Below are 18928 nucleotides of genomic sequence, written 5' to 3' on the forward strand. Positions count from 1 at the left end.
TCAGCCGAATAGGTTGTAAAAAATGCTTTTAAAAGTAAAAGAAAAATCACGTGTGTTGTGGTCTGTCAGCAGCCTATGGAGCTGGCAATGGAGTTAGACAGTGATGAGGATGAGGTGAGGCCAGGGCCATTAGGAAGTGAGGTGTGGACTCCAGAGCTTCCAGAGACTGATAATATGAGGCAGAGGAACAGAAGGAGCCTGTTCTTAATGCACGCATGAGAAGAGCTGCCAAAAGGCAAGAGCAGCTCAAGCAGAGAGGACAACTTGGGAATAGGGCGGAGAGATGATTGGCCCCTCCTATAAGACTTAAAACAGACCAGCACCAGTGTTTCAGCTTTGCCGGAAAGTAATGTTGTAGCTGCGTCTTCTGCTTCATCTTCTGCTTCGTATCCGTCTTTGTTTTTGTGGCTTCTGGACGTTTGCCAGGAAGGACCTTTGGCAGTTTGCCTAATTGGCCTAAGGTTTGTTAGATAATTGAGGAATTTGTGTTGGGAGGCATTTGTTTTACTTTGAGTTGAACAACGCTGGGAATGAAGTAATTCCCAGCTGTTTGAATAAAGTTTGTTTTTCCATGGACTAAGTTTATTACTACCTACTTGGGTCTGGGTCACAACAGCATGATCCCATGCACAGCCAGCGAACTGGTAGTAAACCAGTTCACATTTCACCACTGTGCAAGTTGTTGGTTTGTTGTCTATAAAGCCTAAATGGTATAGGTCCTGGCTAATTGAAGGACCCACCCAAGGTCAGAGCATTGAAGACCTGATTCTTAGTGCATGGTTTTGACTAAGTAGTTAAAGCCCTTTCTGAGTACAGATAGTCTTGATATCAATGACTCAGCAACCTGTTCAAAGTTATAATGGTGGCAGGTGAATTATCACCATTCCTCTTAGTTGCAGCTGTCAAATTGCCTCCATGGTCACACATTCACAGCTGGGTGTTAACAGCTGGCTTGCAATTACAATGGTCATAGGTTCTGCAGTCATATGATAATCATTTGCAATCTTCGCTGCTGGCTTCCAATAAAGTTGACTGGAAAAGTCAATGGGAAGGCCAAAAGAAGGTCACAAATGGTGACCTTGCGATTGTGGATGCAGTTGCCATATGGGATTTGCCTAACAATAGCAACTAAAGCTGCTGCAACTGCTGTCCTAAATCAGCACAGTTGTGTGACATCATGCTTTACAACTACATCACTTAATGATAATTGTTGGTTTCAATTATTTAAGTGAAGATTAGTGTAATATGCATATGTTTTCATTATTGCCCAGTTTTGTCATTTTTTTTTCCTTCCCAAGGACCTGGAATACACAGATGTGGATGCTTGATGGTCTTAAAAATATTATCGCAGGATATAAGCCTTTCCGAGCAAAGCTGCCTTTTGCAATTGACTAATGGTGATTTTGTCAATGTTCAAGTGGTGCTCCAGTTGTTTTAGAATTGTACCCAAAGTGTAATTCTATTACTATTATGTATTATTATATGTATTATAATTATATCATGTTATGTTGTATAATAAGGGGGACGCAGTGGCTTAATGGCTAAGACACTGAGCTTGTCGATCGAAAGGTCAGCAGTTCAGCAGTTAGAATCCCTAGTGCTGCATAATGGGGTGAGTTCCCGTTACTTGTCCCAGCTTCTGCCAACCTAGCAGTTCAAAAGCACGTAAAAATACAAGTAGAAAAAATAGGGACCACCTTTGGTGGGAAGGTCATAGCGTTCCGTGTGCCTTTGACGTTTAGTCATGCCGGCCACATGACCACGGAGACGTCTTCGGACAGCGCTGGCTCTTAGGCTTTGAAATGGAGATGAGCAATGCCCCCTAGAGTTGGGAACAATTAGCACATATATGTGAAGGGAACCTTTACCTTTACCTTTATGTTGTATAATATTTCAAGGTGGTAAAAAAGGGAAGTTTTATATAATATCTAATATATAATTAATAGCTTATGTAACATTCTGTAATATATATTCTATATAATACTGCATATTGTACAAAATACATAATATATAATAACTATAATGAAAGTCAGTTTGGTGTGGTGGTTAATGGTTGCATAACTGGGCTTGGAATATGTTATGGACACATTTCATATCTTTACTGTTAGTTGATTAATCATCATGGCTGTTCTTTGTGTTTATTTATTTTGAGGATGTTTTTAGTGCTTTAAAGTTTTAATTGGTTTATGTTTTAGAATTGTAGGCCATCCAGAATCACTTGGCTGAGTTGGGCAGCTATAGAAATTGAATGTATATACATAAATACAGGTAGTCCTCAACTTACAACCACAATTGAGCCCAAAATTTCTGTTGCTAAGTGAGACACATGTTAAGTGAATTTTGGCCCATTTAATGGTCTTTTTTGCCACATTTTTTTTTATTGAAATTTTTTTTACAAAAAAAAAGAGCTCCCCGCCTTCCCCCTTCCCCCCCTCTCCCCCCCTCTCCCCTCCCTTCAACCCCCTCCCCCCCGACTTCCCGGAACAAACACAAGGTATAGTTTAAAAATAAAACAAACATATGCTAAAAATTTTCCCTCCTAACTCAGTTATACTCCTGCAATTCTCATCAAATCCTAACCTCCCCCATAGCAATCAGAAATAATACATCCTAATCATTCAAAGGCAGTCTGATATCTCTTAGTCTGATATCTATTTTGGATATAGTCAATCCATTTTTTCCATTCATTTAAGTATCTTTCTTGTGTATTGTTTTTCAAAAAGGCTGAGATTTTTGCCATCTCAGCCAAATTAGCAACTTTCAATATCCATTCTTCTATTGTAGGTAGTTCTTTTTCCTTCCAATACTGTCCTATCAGTAGTCTTGCCGCTGTTACTAAATTCAAAATCAATTTAGTCTCAATTACTGTACAGTCCGTGATAATTCCCAGTAAAAAAAAAATCGCGGTAGGAACTTTGATCTTCTTTTTCAAAACATTTTGTATAATCCACCAGATTCTTATCCAAAAAGCCTTAATGTTCTTGCAAGTCCACCAAATATGAAAATATGTAGCATCATCACAATCCACATTTGTTAAGTGATTCACTACAGTTGTTAGTTACACAGTTGTAGAGTGAATTTGGCTTCCCCGTTGACTTTGCTTGTCAGAAGGTTGTAAAAGGTGATCACATGACTCCAGGACACAGCAACTGTCATAAATATGAGTCAGTTGCCAAGCATCTGAATTTTGATCATGTGGCCATGGAGATTCTGAAACAATCATAAGTGTGAAAAATGGCCTTAAATCACTTTTTTCCAGTGCCCTTGTAACTTCAAACTAAACAAACTGCTGTAAATAGAGAACTGCCTGTAAATAAAAATCATGATTTTTTTCCAGTTTCCCATTGACTTTATGCTGACTCTGACTAATCACTGATCCTGCTAGTTCAGTATAATTTTTTATCAACACAAATCTTTATTAATACTACTATCTTGATCCTTTGAACAGGCTTTTCTGCAAATAGCCAGCGAAACTGATTTATGATTTCAGTATTGCTGTATTAAGATTCTGGATGGAGGTACAATAACAATAGCAACAGCACTTATATACTCCACCATAATGCTTTACAACAATCTCTGTGTGTTTGGCAATATCAGCCTATTGCTCCCAACAGTCTGGGTCCTCATTTTATTGACTTCAGAAAGATGGAAGGCTGAGTCATCTTGATCAAACTCAAGGCTGTGGGCAGAGTTTGCCTGCAATGCTGCATTTTAACCAGCCCACCAATAGGTTGTCAATGCTTTTCACATGACTGAAACGTCTGCTCTTCAATCTTCATTTGTCCCCAAATCTTAAATAAAAACAATAATTTATTTCTATTCGCATTGTGAACATAGAACATTTACATGATAATTTTACTTCTAAGAGTTGTCCCTTAGATAGCAAAGGCACCAAAGGCACAGCATTTTGACAAGGATACTAGCATTAATTTTTGAGGCTTCCCTTCACTTAAAGTTACCCTTGTCAAGGAGAGGAAATTTAAGGTAACAATTATGAAACCGTAGCTTTTTAGCTGATCGCATTAGAAGCATTGCTTGCACTGTTTTGCCAGTGTAAGCCTAGATTTGTAAAGGATTTGTGTTTCTATGACCCATTTTAGTAAAACTGCAGGAAGGATATTAAAGCAGATATCATTGTGTAAGTGAGACAAAGGAACTCATTGTATTTGTTACATTTCAAAATAACTGTGATGATTTTTTATATTTTCTTTTGCATGTAATTTTTATAAAAAGGACTTTAGAAATGATAAGGCACTTTACCATGCACATTACAATCAGGCTTACAAGCCGTAAAATATTTGTTAAAATATATATAAAAAAGAAAGAAGCAGTGGTTGACTAACCAAACCACTTTAACTGTTTCGGTTTCCTTCCGTATTGGGATTCTAAAAATAACAATTCCTGCTGTTAACGTGTTCTGCAAATATATATACTTTCTTTTGAAAGCAGGCAACAGCATTTAATTTTTAAAGCGTGCCAGTCTGCTCACAGTAAAAAATGACAATAAAGCTTATCTTATCAAATTCCGGCTCTGTCTACTTTTGATGGCAGTTGGGCTTTTCTTTTAAATTCATATAGATAAGGAATGGGGACTTTTTAAAAAAATATTGACGAGTGTGTTCCTAAAGACATTATCTGTGTTAAAGCTGGGGAAGTCTGAAGCAAACCCAAATGGACAAGCTTACTTACTTCTTCTCTGCTACTGTCTCTTCTCTCCTACACATAACGCATTAGAAACACTTTTCCACTCTCATTGTTTTCTCTTCCTAAACTTTCACATGGAATTTAAAAGTATTTCTTGATCACTTCTGCTGACTTGAAATGCTGAGAACAAGCAAACAATAAAACCACAGTGCCACACCTTGAGTTGTCTACAGATGCTGCAATGGCAAAAATCATCTTCCTTCATCTAGGAAGAAAGGAAGGAAGGAAGGAAGGAAGGAAGGAAGGAAGGAAGGAAGGAAGGAAGGAAGGAATTAGCCTGACACCCTCAGGTGGTTTCTGAGGAACAGACAAAATTTCTATCAATATTCTTAATGCTGAAGGAGAACTGCAAAGCCTGCAAGAATATTTCTCTTAATGGATAAGATCTAAAGGTCAGGAGCCAGGAGGATGCATGAGGTAAGAGTTTCTTCTGATGGGGAAATGCCAACACAAAGAAAGACAGACTCTCCCTGCCATCACAGCAGTTTCAACTATGCTACAGCTGAGCAAGGAATAAATCAAGTCAGTCCTCCAACTCTGCTGATGTTGTGGAATACAGAGGTCCAGAACTGCTTTCAAATTGAAATAGAATGAAAGTGCTCTTGATTAAAATATGGTTGGCTAGCTTGTGGCTCAATATGCTGTATGAACCCAGACTGTTGCGACCCAGGCCCAAGTAGGTAGTAGGAAACTCAGTCAGTGTAAAAACAAACAAACTTTATTATAACAGCTGAGAATTAACTCATTCTTGGGGTAGTCCAACTAAATTAAAGCAAATTCCTTCCAACACAATTCCTCAGTCCTATCACCAACCTTGGTCCAATTAAGCAAACTGCCAAAGGCCTTTCTTGGCAAAAGTTCAGAAGACACCGATACAAAACAAATGCAACAAGACAAAGCTATCAACATTGTTTTCCGGCAAAGAGCCCAAATGCCGTTGTTGGTATTTTAAGTCTTATGGGAGGGGCCAATCATCTCTTGGCCCTTCTCCCAAGTCGTCCTAGCTGCTCTTGCCTTCTGGCAGCTCTTCTCATGTGTGCATTAGGAACAAGCTCCTCCTCTGTTCCTCTGCCTCACTACTGTCAGCCTTTGGAGGCTCTGGAGTCCGCACATCACTCCCCGATGGCCCTGGCCCCACCTCAACCTCCGACGCAGACCCCTCATCCAGGCCTTCCCCAGCCTTAGGACTGGCCCATGTTCTTCCTCAGCCTCATTTTCTTCCTCAGCCTCATCACTGTCTGACTCCATTGCCAGCTCCGCAGGCTGCTGGCAGACCACAACCCCAGACTATGTGCCTAGTGTGTTATAAGATCCCAACAATTGGGTTGATTTAGTAACCCATAGTTCAGATATCAACAAGGTACACCCCCCCTTTTATTTTCTTTCTCTTCCTCCTCCCTCTCAATTTGCCCAGTCTTTTTGCTCAATAGCTTGCTGCAAAAAGACAGATAAACTTTGCCACAGGCCTAAATGGATACCTTCTTGGTTTCAAATTGGTACCTTGGTAAGGTTTCAAATTGTAAGTTGATTACCCTTAGCTTGGATGGGCTTCTCTCTTTCTGGTAGGTGCATTTCTTAAGGAAGATAAAGTCTACCCTTTTGTCTGTGAAGCATTGCTTGGGTGTTAATTGTTCCAACAGGTAGCATCATAGCATGTTGCTGTATGTGTGCTTATAGCAAGAAAGTCAGCAGAGTTCTTCTTGGGTTCACAATGCAAAGCAGAGTTGTACAGTTGAGAAAAGTACTCTATATTATTAGATCATGGTGTTTTGTGCACAATTAAGATGTATTCAAGACACAATGCAAACATCCCTACCTGTCTTGGCAGTACATGTGAAAGGGATCCAAGTTTATTTGATTATCACAAACTATTCACAGGCTAGCATGTGATGCAGCTGCTAAAACAAACAACATAATCTCAAGAGCATACACATCATGGGAAGTAATTATTTCACTCCCTTGTGCCCTGCTTAGATCCCATATGAATTACTAATGTCTAATTCTGGGCAACATGGTTCAAAAAGAACAGTGACAATTCAGAGTGAATACAGAGGAGGGTGAAGATTTGGAAATCTTAGGAGCAAGCAAACCAAATATCATCGTAATGTCATGCAGGAGAACTTGCCCAGGAGGCCAATCTGTCTTAAAAGTCCAAGTTGGATTACAGCCTGTTTGGATAAGAAGATAAACAGATTTACCTTACACACAAGATAACATCCTTGTCCAATTATTATAATGTGGTATTTTTGTGCCAATAAGATAAGCTCAGTTTGCACACCTTTAATTGCTGGCTGAATGCAGAATGTCCAAAGTTCACAAAGGACTAAGGGTGATATACTCTAATTGCAATGGAGTGCGATTCAACTGAAAGAAATACCTTCATTTGAAGTGTAAACTCAGCTATTGATTGCTACAGTCAGGCAGCATATCATACTTGAACCAAATGTAGATATATTTTTTTTAGGAACTCAGTAGACTGCTATATAATTGATTTCCAACAATCTTTGTACAATAGAGTTCTGTCACATGATTTTCTACTTCAAAGGTTAGAAATGTTTTATTCCACAAGCTGCCAGAACTGAGGAGGTATCTTTACCTGGTTGTCTTTCTTCCCTCTTCCTCCTTCCCTTCCTCTGTCATCTCTTTCTGAGTCTCCTCTCTCGCTCCCTTGCCCTTTTGTAGTGTTTTCCCACTACTGCTTTCTTCCCCATTGAGGCAAATTTTATTTCTTTCTCTATTTGTCTACTATCTCCGCTCCAACACGGACAATTCTATTGAAGAAATGGTTCTGGAATATTTAAAGTGCATTGTTTTTCTTTCCTTAGCATCCACTTCTGAGAGATTCTGCTTTGGGGGAGGGAGGCAAGGAACTCAATGTGGTTTCAGGTTAATTAAGGGTTTGTCTCAGGGGTGAAATGTTCCCGGTTCAGACCAGTTTGGGTGATTCAATAGCGATGGTGGCGGGTGGTTCGGAGAACCGGTAGCAAAAATCCCTGTCCCCCCTCCCCACCCATGCCCACCCAATCGCCTGGTCGCTCCCTTGCCCCCTTGCCCCTTCTTTTAAAAAAATGCTCTTTAAAACATAAAAAAAGGCTCTGACAATCACAGCTGAGCTGCCTGATCATCAGAGCCTTTTTTTTAACTTTTAAAAGCATTTTTAAACAACCTATAGGTTGTAAAAAATGCTTTTAAAAGTAAAAAAAAAAGATCGTGCGCCACAGCTGATCACCCCCCTGCGCACTGTTCTACTTACCCAACGCCTCCTTTTGACGTGCACTGCACATGCACACACCATGCATTTGGTGCATGGTGTGCACTGCACATGCACAGGTGCCGCATGCATGTGCAGCCCGCGAACCAGTAGTAAACCGGTTCAGATTTCATCACTGGTCTGTCCCCTCAAAATGTTGTGATTTATTTAACAAAACATGGTTAAAGTAAATCATGGCTTTGTATTTATTTATTTATTTATTTATTAAACTTTTATACCGCCCTTCTCCCGAAGGACTCAGGGCGGTTCACAGCCAAGTAAAACAATAAAGAAGTACACAATAAAAACAATAATTAAAAAACGTATTAAATATAAGGCCAAATTAAAATCCGTTTAAAACAATAAAACCCATTAAATAAAATTAGAATCCAAATATTAAAAACTACTAAAAATTTCTATGCCAGTCCTGCTCGAATAAATAAGTATGTCTTCAACTCGCGGCGAAAGGTCCAAAGATCAGGAAGTTGACGGAGTCCCGGGAAAGTTCGTTCCAGAGGGTGGGAGCCCCCACAGAGAAGGCCCTTCCCCTGGGGGCCGCCAACCAACATTGCTTGGCTGACGGCACCCTGAGGAGTCCCTCTCTGTGAGAGCACACGGGTCGGTGGGAGGCAATCGGTAGCAGTAGGCGGTCCCGTAAATAACCCGGCCCTAAGTCATGGAGCGCTTTAAAGGTAGTAACCAGCACCTTGAAGTGCACCCGAAAGACCACATGTAGCCAGTGCAGCTTGCGCAGGAGTGGTGTTACATGGGAGCCACGGGTATGACAAAAGAACTGAATCAAGATGAGCTTTGAAATCTTAATAGCACCGATGTTACCTAGTTTGCTAATGAAACATCTGCAAGAAAACAACCAAGCTCAGAGAACACCAAGGACCTTACAACTCAACCCTGAGCTAGAAGTATTCTCTTCTATCGAAATCATCATAGTCTACATAAGAATTTGTAAAGCAATGGAATCATTTTAAAAATCAAAGAAAGGGGAATGCATAGCTTGTAGAGATAAAGATATGAATTGCCTATCTGGAGTATAGTTTTGTATTTGCAAAGAAGCCACAGAGAGGAAGTCATCCTGAATGTTTGCCTTGACCAAAGGAGGAAGTCAAATACACAAAGCTGCAAGTGTTAGATTGAGTTTTTAACTGAGGCCATGATGCTTATATTTCTTGTATGTCACCTTCAGCAACAACTAGACAAAGCTGTGAGGAGAGATGGATGGTGTATAATCTAGTAATATAATAGTAATCTAGAAATATAATCTAGTTTACAACAACTGGACAAAACTCTTGGGCATCCAAGGGTACCCAAGGGAACTGAGCATTTTCAGAAACCAAGAATGGAACCATTTGAAAGTGACTGAGCTTCTAGAATTAATTTTACAAGACCCCTTAAGGGCAGCAATAGTAGCACTTGGAAAGTGTTTCACCACTCTTGAGACCCAATAAGAAGTAAGGTACTTGTGGGATGCTTGGTGTTAAATGTTATAATAATTTGATCAACCTTGATGTCATGGCTGGCTTCACATATTCCATTAAGTCATGGATTGCTGAATACGGGTAGTCCACAATTTATGACCACAACTGAAATCCAAATTTATGCTGTTAAGTGAGAAATTTGTTAAGTGTATTTTGCCCCATTTTATGACCTTCCTTGCCACACTGGTTAAGTGAATCATTGCAGATGTTGTTAATAACATGGATGTTAAGTTAATAACATGGTTGTGAATGTTAATAACATGTTTGTTGAATTGACTTTGCTTATCAGGTAGCAAAAGGGAATCACATGATCCTAGACACTGCAACTGTCATAAATCTGAACCACTTGCCAAGTGTCCGAATGTAAATCTGTAACCATGGGGATGCTGCAATGGTCATAAGTGTGAAAAATGGTCATAAGTCGCTTTTTTTCAGTGCCGTTGCAACTTCAAATGGTCACTAAACAAACTGTTGTAAGTCAAGGACTACCTGTACATCATAAGTGATTTAGGTAATCTTATCTGGACTCAAAAGCTAAATGGATTAATACTTGAATAGGAACTATTAGGAAATACCAAGGCTGTCAGCCAACAAAATATTTGAAGAAAGGAGTGGCAAGCCATGTGTTTACCATCACCACAAAAACTGAATGGATATGTCTGTCCATGGGATTTGCCAGATTAGATAAGGAAGAACAAAGGGCAATATGTGTGAGAATGCCTCATTTATTTGTTTGCTTGCTTAAAACATTTATATAGTTGCCCATCATCTTCCAATCCAAGTTAAAACTGGGCAGATCTCAATTTAAAGTTAAAATAACATATAAAATGTATTAAAACTATAAAACTAACAAACTAAAATATTTAAACATTAAACACAACACGGACCTGGTGCCAAGTCATACTTTTAATGTGCAATTATCCAATCTTATCCCAGTACTTGAGGGGAAAGCCAAATAGTCTCCATGGCTCTGCGCATGCGCAAGATGGCGCGGCGCTGAAGATTTACCTTCGGCGATCGGGCGGTTCTCCGAGGATGGCGACGCCTGGACCGCCTGCTTAGCTGCCTGCCTTTCCCAGCCCGGTGCATCATCTCTCTGGCAGCCGCGGGAGAGGTCTTCGGATCTTTTTTATACCCGCGGTTGCCGAGAACGTGGCTGGGACGGCGGAGCGGTGGACTGCGGCGGCCATGTTTTCCAGGCTTAAGGAGGTGGGGCGATGAGTCAGCTTGTCAGTCTGTCGGCTTTTCGGCCTGGAGTTTCGGCCTGGAGTTTCGGCCTGGAGTTTCAGCCTGGAGTTCCAGTTCTGCCGGATTTTTAGCCGGGCCGTTGGCTTCCTCTCAAGCAGGGAGGTTTGGTCACGATCTGGGACGACCTGGATTTTCCATCCTCCACGATGTTGGAGTTTTTCCGGCTTTTCCGGTTTTCCCGGCCTTTCCCCTGTTGCCAGTTTGCGAACTTGGCCCCTTCACATCCTCCGGCCTCCTGGGGAGGCTCAGCCATTTGGACAGGCTTGGCCTCCTGGAAGGAGAAGTTTCGAGAGATCTGGCTTCGGGATGGTTGGATCTACTAGGGGTGTTAGAGATGGAGATGGGTAACCCCTGGACGGTAGTTTTCTGGCCATTTTTGGAAGCAGATGTTGGAGGACTTTGGGGGAGGCGACGGAGGTATCTTTGATCTTTGATTTGTCCCTGCGAAACCATCTCGTGACTGCTGTAATTCCAGCTATGCCTCCCCCCTTGCCATTTGAGATCTTTATGGCTGGGACTGGCCCTATTTGGGCTATTGGGGGGAGGCGTGAGACTTGCTTGGGGACAGAGGAGGACATGTGCCACGACCGATGTACCCCACCCCGTTCAGGATGTTTGGATGAGGCTTGGGCAGACTGCCATCTAGACTGTCCTCTTTGCTTTGTTTTTCCATCTGAAGCCCATCCTCATTTTGGATTACCATCATATCATGACACTTTTGCCACTCGGAGATGGACCCTTTGTATTGCCGATTTTATATTTTATCTGTCTATCTTCAGTTGTTATCGCTACTCAGCTTGTGAACTCTTGCGCCTGCAGTGCCCCGCCTGCAGGAATGGCCTCCTCGTTATCAAGGGCCGGCCTCCATGACGGGTCTTGGGACCCACAGAGGTGGCATGCGAAAAGAAGAGCCTGTGGGGTTTTTAGAGAGGAATTTTTAAGGGTGGGAGGGTAAGGCGGGTAATGGGGTAACCCGTCGGGTAGGGGCCAGTTCCTGCACATGCTCACGGTTTTTCTCTACCAGGTTCGGAGGTTAGGGGAGGAGTGTGTTCCTATCTGTGAGGGTGGTTCTATTGACACGGTAAGTGGAGAGGCAGGTATGGCGGGCGAGGGGTCATATCAAGTTCCGGGAGCGCGTGCTCGATGTCTGAAAGCGATCACGCGCTCCGACCCCTGGACTTTTCCGTTCCCGGATGGTCAGGATCCTCAGAGCTCGGGCCTTGGTTGATGTTGTGCAATGCCGGTCCGTGGTGAACAAAGCCCCTTGTCTGTGATCTTATACAGGGGTTCCGCGGACCTTATGGGCATTACGGAGACCTGGTTGGGCACTGAAGGGGCGTGCCTTATTGAGATGTGCCCACGGGTTTCCGTGCGTTCCATCAGCCGAGGCCCAGGGTAGGTGGGGGTGGCGGTTGTGATTAGAGAGTCTAGAGCCGAGGGAGACCACTGTACCTCAGATTGCGGGTGCGAATCCCTCTTTGTGAGATGGGGTCGTAGGTGTCAGATGGGTTTGCTGATCACGTACCTGGCTCCTTGCTGCGTGACAGCCGCCCTGCCCGAGCTTCTGGAGATGCTGGCTGGGGTGGCAGTTGGGACCCCCAGACTTTTAGTCATGGGGACTTTAACTGCCATCTTCCGGCTCGTCATCGACGGCAGCTCGGGAGTTCATGGCTTCCATGACGGCCTTGGACCTGACTCAAGTAGTTGATGGCCCTACTCACATTGGGGGTGGCACTCTGGATTTGATTTTTCTCTCTAGTCAGTGGTTGAGAGATCTGGACTTAAAGGAAATAGTCATTGAACCTTTGTCATGGTCAGATCACTCTCTTCTTCGCCTGGACTTTCTGAGCGCCATTCACCACCGCGGGAGGCGGAGCCGATCGTTGGTTCCGCCCAGGCGCCTGATGGACCCGGATGGGTTCGGACGGAGCTTGGGCCATTTCCTGAGGTCTGGCTCACGGCTCGGCTGAGGAACTTGTTGCGGCCTGGGAGCGGGCGCGGCGGGGCCTTAGACCGTGTCGTGCCTTTGCGACCTCTGACCCGGCGCAGGTCCCAACCGGCTCCTTGGTTCTCCGAGGAGCTGAGAGGATGAAACGCGGAGAAGGCGCCTAGAGAGTTCCTGGAGGTCTAGCCGTTCGGAAGCTGATCGGACACTAGTGAAGTCCTATACTAGGACTTACCTAGTGGCATTGAGAAGCGGCGTAGCTCGCCTCCTCCCTCATTGCATCGGCAGATAACCGCCCAGCCGCCCTGTTTGGTGACTCGCTCCCTCCTACACCAGGGGAGCGGGATGACCCGTTGCAGGGGCGTGCTGAGGAGTTTAACGTTATCTATACGATAAAATCGTTCAACCGGGATGGTCTGGACCAAGATTGCGGTGATGCGGTGAGATGCTCGAGGCGGTCTTGGTGACATTGTTTGGGATGAGTTTGACCCTGTGGCTCCGAGGACATGGACAGGTTGTTGGGTAGGTTGAATGCCACCACGTGTTTACTGGACCCGTGCCCTCTTGGCTGGTGCTGGCCACCGAGAGGTGACACGAGGCTGGCTCCAGGCGATTACGACCGCTTCTTTGGTGGAGGGTGTCTTCCCGCCTGCCTTGAAAGAGGCGGTGGTGAGGCCCCTCCTTAAGAAGCCGTCCCTGGACCCGGCTGTTTTAGGTAATTATCGTCCGGTCTCCAACCTTCGCTTCGCGGCGAAGGTTGTAGAGAGTATGGTGGCATATCAATTTCCCTTGCACCTGGATGAAACTGTCTATCTAGACCCGTTCCAGTCCGGTTTTCGGCCCGGCCACAGCACGGAGACGGCTTTGGTCGCGTTGGTGGATGATCTCTGGAGGGCCAGGGATAGGGGTTGCTCCTCTGCCCTGGTCCTATTAGACCTCTCAGCGGCTTTCGATACCATCGACCATGGTATCCTGCTGCGCCGGTTGGAGGGATTGGGAGTGGGAGGCACCGTTTATCGGTGGTTCTCCTCCTATCTCTCCGACCGGTCGCAGTCGGTGTTGACGGGGGGGCAGAGGTCGGCCCCGAGGCGCCTCACTTGTGGGGTGCCGCAGGGGTCGATCCTCTCGCCCCCTGTTCAACATCTACATGAAGCCGCTGGGTGAGATCATCAGTGGTTTCGTGTGAAGTACCAGCTGTATGCGGATGACACCCAGCTGTACTTTTTCACACCGGACCACCCCAGCGAAGCTTTCGAAGTGCTGTCCCGGTGCCTGGAGGCCGTACGGGTCTGGATGGGGAGAAATAGGCTCAAGCTCAATCCCTCCAAGACAGAGTGGCTGTGGATGCCGGCATCCCGGTACAGTCAGCTAAATCCGCGGCTGACCATCGGTGGCGAGTCATTGGCCCCGATGGAAAGGGTCCGCAACTTAGGCGTCCTCCTGGATGAACGGCTGTCTCTAGAAGATCATTTGACGGCCGCTCCAGGGGAGCGTTCTACCAGGTTCGCCTGGTACGCCAGTTGCGCCTTTCTGGACCGGGATGCCCTATGCACGGTCACCACGCACTCGTGACGCCGCGCCTGGATTACTGCAATGCTCTCTACATGGGGCTCCCTTGAAGGGCATCCGGAGGCTGCAGTTAGTCCAGAATGCGGCTGCGGGTGATAGATGGAGCCCCGTGGCTCCCGTGATAACACCCATCCTGCGCAGGCTGCACTGGCTACCTGTGGCTCGGTGCGCTTCAAGGTGCTGGTGACCACCTTTAAAGCGCCCATGGCATTGGGCCGGGTTACTACGGGACCGCCTACTGCTACCGAATATCTCTCACCGACCCGCGCCTCACAGAGAGGGTCTCTCAGGGTGCCGTCAGCGGCAATGTCGCCTGGCGACGCCCAGGAAGGGCCTTCTGTGGGGCCCCACCCTCTGGAATGAACTACCCCGGTCTTCGCCAGCTGGACCTCCGGACCTTCCGCGGGCTTAAAACACATTTATTTAATTGTGCAGGGCTGAGCTAAATTTTAAATTTTAAATTACTGGTTTTTAAATTGGCTTTTATTCTATATTTTTAATTTTAAATTAATAGGCGTTTAGAATAAGTTTTTTAACTGTTTTTATATTTCTTACATTGTATTTATGTGTTTTAAATGCCTGTACACCGCCCTGAGTCCTTCGGGAGATAGGGCGGTATATAAATTTGATAAATAAATAAATAAATAAATAAATAGCTATATGGAGTCTAAAAGGGTAGAGACCTGACAAACTCTGGGAGCAGAGTGTTCCATAGGGTAGGGTCTGACACAGAAAAAGCCCACTTCTTCGCTCCCATCAGATGGCAAAATTTAGGAAAAAGGGCTAGGAGTGTGTCCACCTTTTCTGACCCAGCGGGACATCACCACCCAAAATGCCATGACAAAAGGACAAAAGTACATCAAAGTGACATTTAGAATAGAATAGAATAGAATTTTTTTATTTGAGTGATGACATCACTACATGTGGATTTTTATTTTCATGCCATCATTATTTGCTACGGATACTGCTATATCTAGGTATTCACCAGAAATTGAGTTCTTATTTTTATATTAGACAATAAGTCAAAATTGAAATAATCACATATTGGGTTACACAAACCTGATCCATATGTGGGCACTGAGGTAAAAAAAGAGACAAAGAAATTGGACGGCAAATATATTGTGCTGTAACTGAAGCTTTAGAGACCTGCATTTAATCAAATTACAAGATACTGACTAGACCAGTAGCAAACATGATATGGCAAATATCTTTTTACACTTCTGGAGCGCGTAATGTTTGCAGAGCGAGCGAGAGAGATGCTATCTAAATGTAGTATCTCTAGGTCATTTTAAACAGAACCTTGATTAATATTGTTTATCAAAAATGAACTTGGCATTTTCAGGCCTGGAAAATACATATGAAATGTTGAGTAATACTTCAGCAGAATCTGTTATAACATAATTCTGATGGCTAAGGAAACATAGCTACTGCTGACAAAGGGACTGTTTCTTGATTGGCTGCTGCATTTATCCTTTAACTTTGAAGTAGATGACTCATATGCATTAAGAATTGGGAATGAAAGCATTCTCCATTTAGAAACTAGCTTCTGATAAAGCTCCTGGCGACTCTCAAATCTCTCATCTCTCTCAATCACAGTCAATCAGAGTCTGAAAGTGATTAATTCTGGAAAGATTCTGGGCTGCTTCTGAGGGTTATTTTTTCCTTTCAAATAATCTCAAAGGCTCAAAGTATGTCACAGGATTTTCAGTATTTTTTGTAATTAATATGATACATGTGGTACTTTAGTGAATATTCAAAAACATTCCATGTATGCTGTTAATTGTAATTTGCTCTTCAACAAGGTTCTCAAAGCAGCTTTTGGTTTCAAAAATCCTGAAATTTCTGTATTATAAAGAAGAGGTCTTCAAACTTGGCAGCTTTAAAACTTGTGGACGTCATCTCCCAGAATTCTCTAGCCAGCATAGCTATGGTGAATTCTGGGAGTTGAAGTCCACAAGTCTTAAAGCTGCAAAGTTTGAAGACCTCTGTATAAGGGATATGGTAGCATGTAGGAGACTGTGGATAATAGGTGCTTCTCTCCAGAGGCAGTAATTCACAAACAACCTCTCTGCTGGTTAGTTTTATACATTTAAAATATATAGAGTATATTGTATGTCTCCATATTGCATATAATAATAGAATTATGATTCATCCCAGCAAAATGAGGTTTAATTTTCTATATGAAACCATATCCAGTGCTTTACACTGTTTTCTGATTGCAGTGCTTTTATACCTTAGCTTTTCTCCCGAGAAATCTCTACGTATCCATCCCAAACCTTTCATTAAAACAATGAAAGAATCACTGATTGTGCAACTGGACTGGTAGGTTTTGTTTTTTTAATCTTTGTTCCTCTTACTCATTGTTACTTGCAAAACTTTCCAATCTCAACCCTTAAAGCTTTCTTGAAAAAACTAGAAAGGGAACATTTTCAGAAAGAGACAAAAGTGAACAGAACCTTGTCGATTTATGTCTATGCAGCTTGTTTGGGAGCAATCCCATTTGTTTATTTGAGGTCCATAAATCCAGAAATGCAGTGGGATTAAGTTAGAGCTGGTGGTTTAATTAGAGCCAGATAGAGTGTGGGACTAATCAGAAAGGGGGCACAGCATGATAGAGCAAAAGGGGGGCTACTCAAAACCACACGATTATAAATGTGGCTTTGGTTTTTCATCATAACTTTCCATTTTTTTGACATTAATATATCCTGCCCTTTTTTTGCAGCTCTATTTGCTATCTTAGCAATTAAAAGCATCACCAAATCAGAGGCGCAGAATCTTCCAGCAAAATAATTTGCCATGGATTAATTATCCCTAATTTGTTGGTTAACTTAAAACTGTTAAATTTGAGGTATTAATGATAAAAGTTCTTTTTTCCCTATCTTGGTGGGCCACAAAAGAGTGTCTTTTGATAGCAGTTTCCACATTGTAGAGTTCCCTGCCAAGAGGTTTAGGGATTGGCTCCATTTTTAGAATAGAATAGAATAGAATTTTTTATTGGCCAACTGTGATTGGGCACACAAGCAATTTGTCTTGGTGTATATGCTCTCAATATACATAAAAGAAAAGATACGTTCATCAAGAATTCTAAGGTACAACACTTAATGATAGTCATAGGGTACAAATAAGCAATCAGGAAACAATATCAATATAAATCATAAGGATACAAGCAACAAAGTTACAGTCATACAGTCATAAGTGGGAGGAGATGGGTGATGGGAACGATGAGAAGATTAATAGTAGTGTAGATTTAGTAAATAGTTTGACAGTGTTGAGGAAATTATTTGTTTAGCAGAGTGATAGCGTTCAGGAAAAAATTGTTCTTGTGTCTAGTTGTTCTGGTGTGCAGTGCTCTATAGCGTCATTTTAAGGGTAGGAGTTGAAACAGTTTATGTCCAGGATGGGAGGGGTCTGTAATTTTATCATAATGTCTGCCCTTTCCACTGAAAGGGAATAATAACATAATTTAATCACTATCTCATCTTGAATTGCTGCTTCAAGAGAACTGTTCTTGTGATTTAGAGCTACAAATTCATCAGGCTGTGTTGAGATATGATTTCCTGTGTAGATGGAAGATCAACCCCCACACGCTGCACAAAGCTTCATAATTAAATCAAACCAGTTCCACCAATATTCCAAACATATCGCAATTGATTGATTATATGTCATCAAGTTGAGGCTGATTCTTAAAGATATATGGGTAGATTCTCTCCATGAATAGTTGGCCATAATCCGTTTTTCATGCCTTCCAACATCATAACCAGTGCAACTGAATCATGTGCTCCAGACAGTTGTTTCTCACAAGAGACTGCCAGGCAATGGGTTAGAGGTCTAGGAAATAATGGATCACATCTTTGCCCAAACCATAACTGGTTCACATACTTCCTTTCTTAATTACTTTTGGAAATTGCTTATTACCGGTAACTGATCTTCAGAGCATCTTGTTATACTACACTAAGCGAGCTTCCTTCAATCCTTATCAAAATAAACAGAAATTTAAGGATTTAAAAATATTTTGGGGAATGACTTAAACATTGATTCTGCAAAGTTACAAATGGACTAAATTGGATTTAAAATTTATTTATTTTTGAAATAACATTTTGAAAGTAATTATAAGAATGCTTCCTGTGGGAACATGGTGCTGTTTTGAATACTTGAATATGTAAGATATGTAAGATTTTGAAGCTTTGATACTAGAAGGAGCCAGAAGGTATTAAAGGTTTTTAATTAAGGAGAAGAACACTTAATCTTATTATTACAGAATGAAGCTACATAATGTATTGAAGGATAGACATGAATAAGGAATCCACAAGATAATTTTGGAACCATATGCCATTATAAAAAGACTGAGTTTAGAAAATATTGAAGAGGAGGAAATTTTGCCAGATAGGTCCGAGACTGATTTGAAAGTGGATTTAAAAATTACAGACTATGGGAATGATCTGGAATAAGAAGTTACACTGCATCTACAAATGAAACTGGCTGATATTTTAACAAAGAAAAAGAGTGAGCTGAATAACTCTCAAATATTGGAGTTAAAAGATACTTATTAAAGTGAGAACAGACAAAAAAAATGACAAGAAATCAAGTTCTAGGATTATCAAAAGTAAAAGAAAGGAATATAAAGTTGGCTTATTTGATCAAGGTTAAAATAGGTATGTTATTGTCTCTGGTAGCAGGGATGGGTTCTACTTGCTTTTACTGCCGGTTTGCCGCGCAGAA

Source organism: Ahaetulla prasina, chromosome 1, assembly GCF_028640845.1.
Source record: "Ahaetulla prasina isolate Xishuangbanna chromosome 1, ASM2864084v1, whole genome shotgun sequence".
Lineage (NCBI taxonomy): Eukaryota > Metazoa > Chordata > Lepidosauria > Squamata > Colubridae > Ahaetulla > Ahaetulla prasina.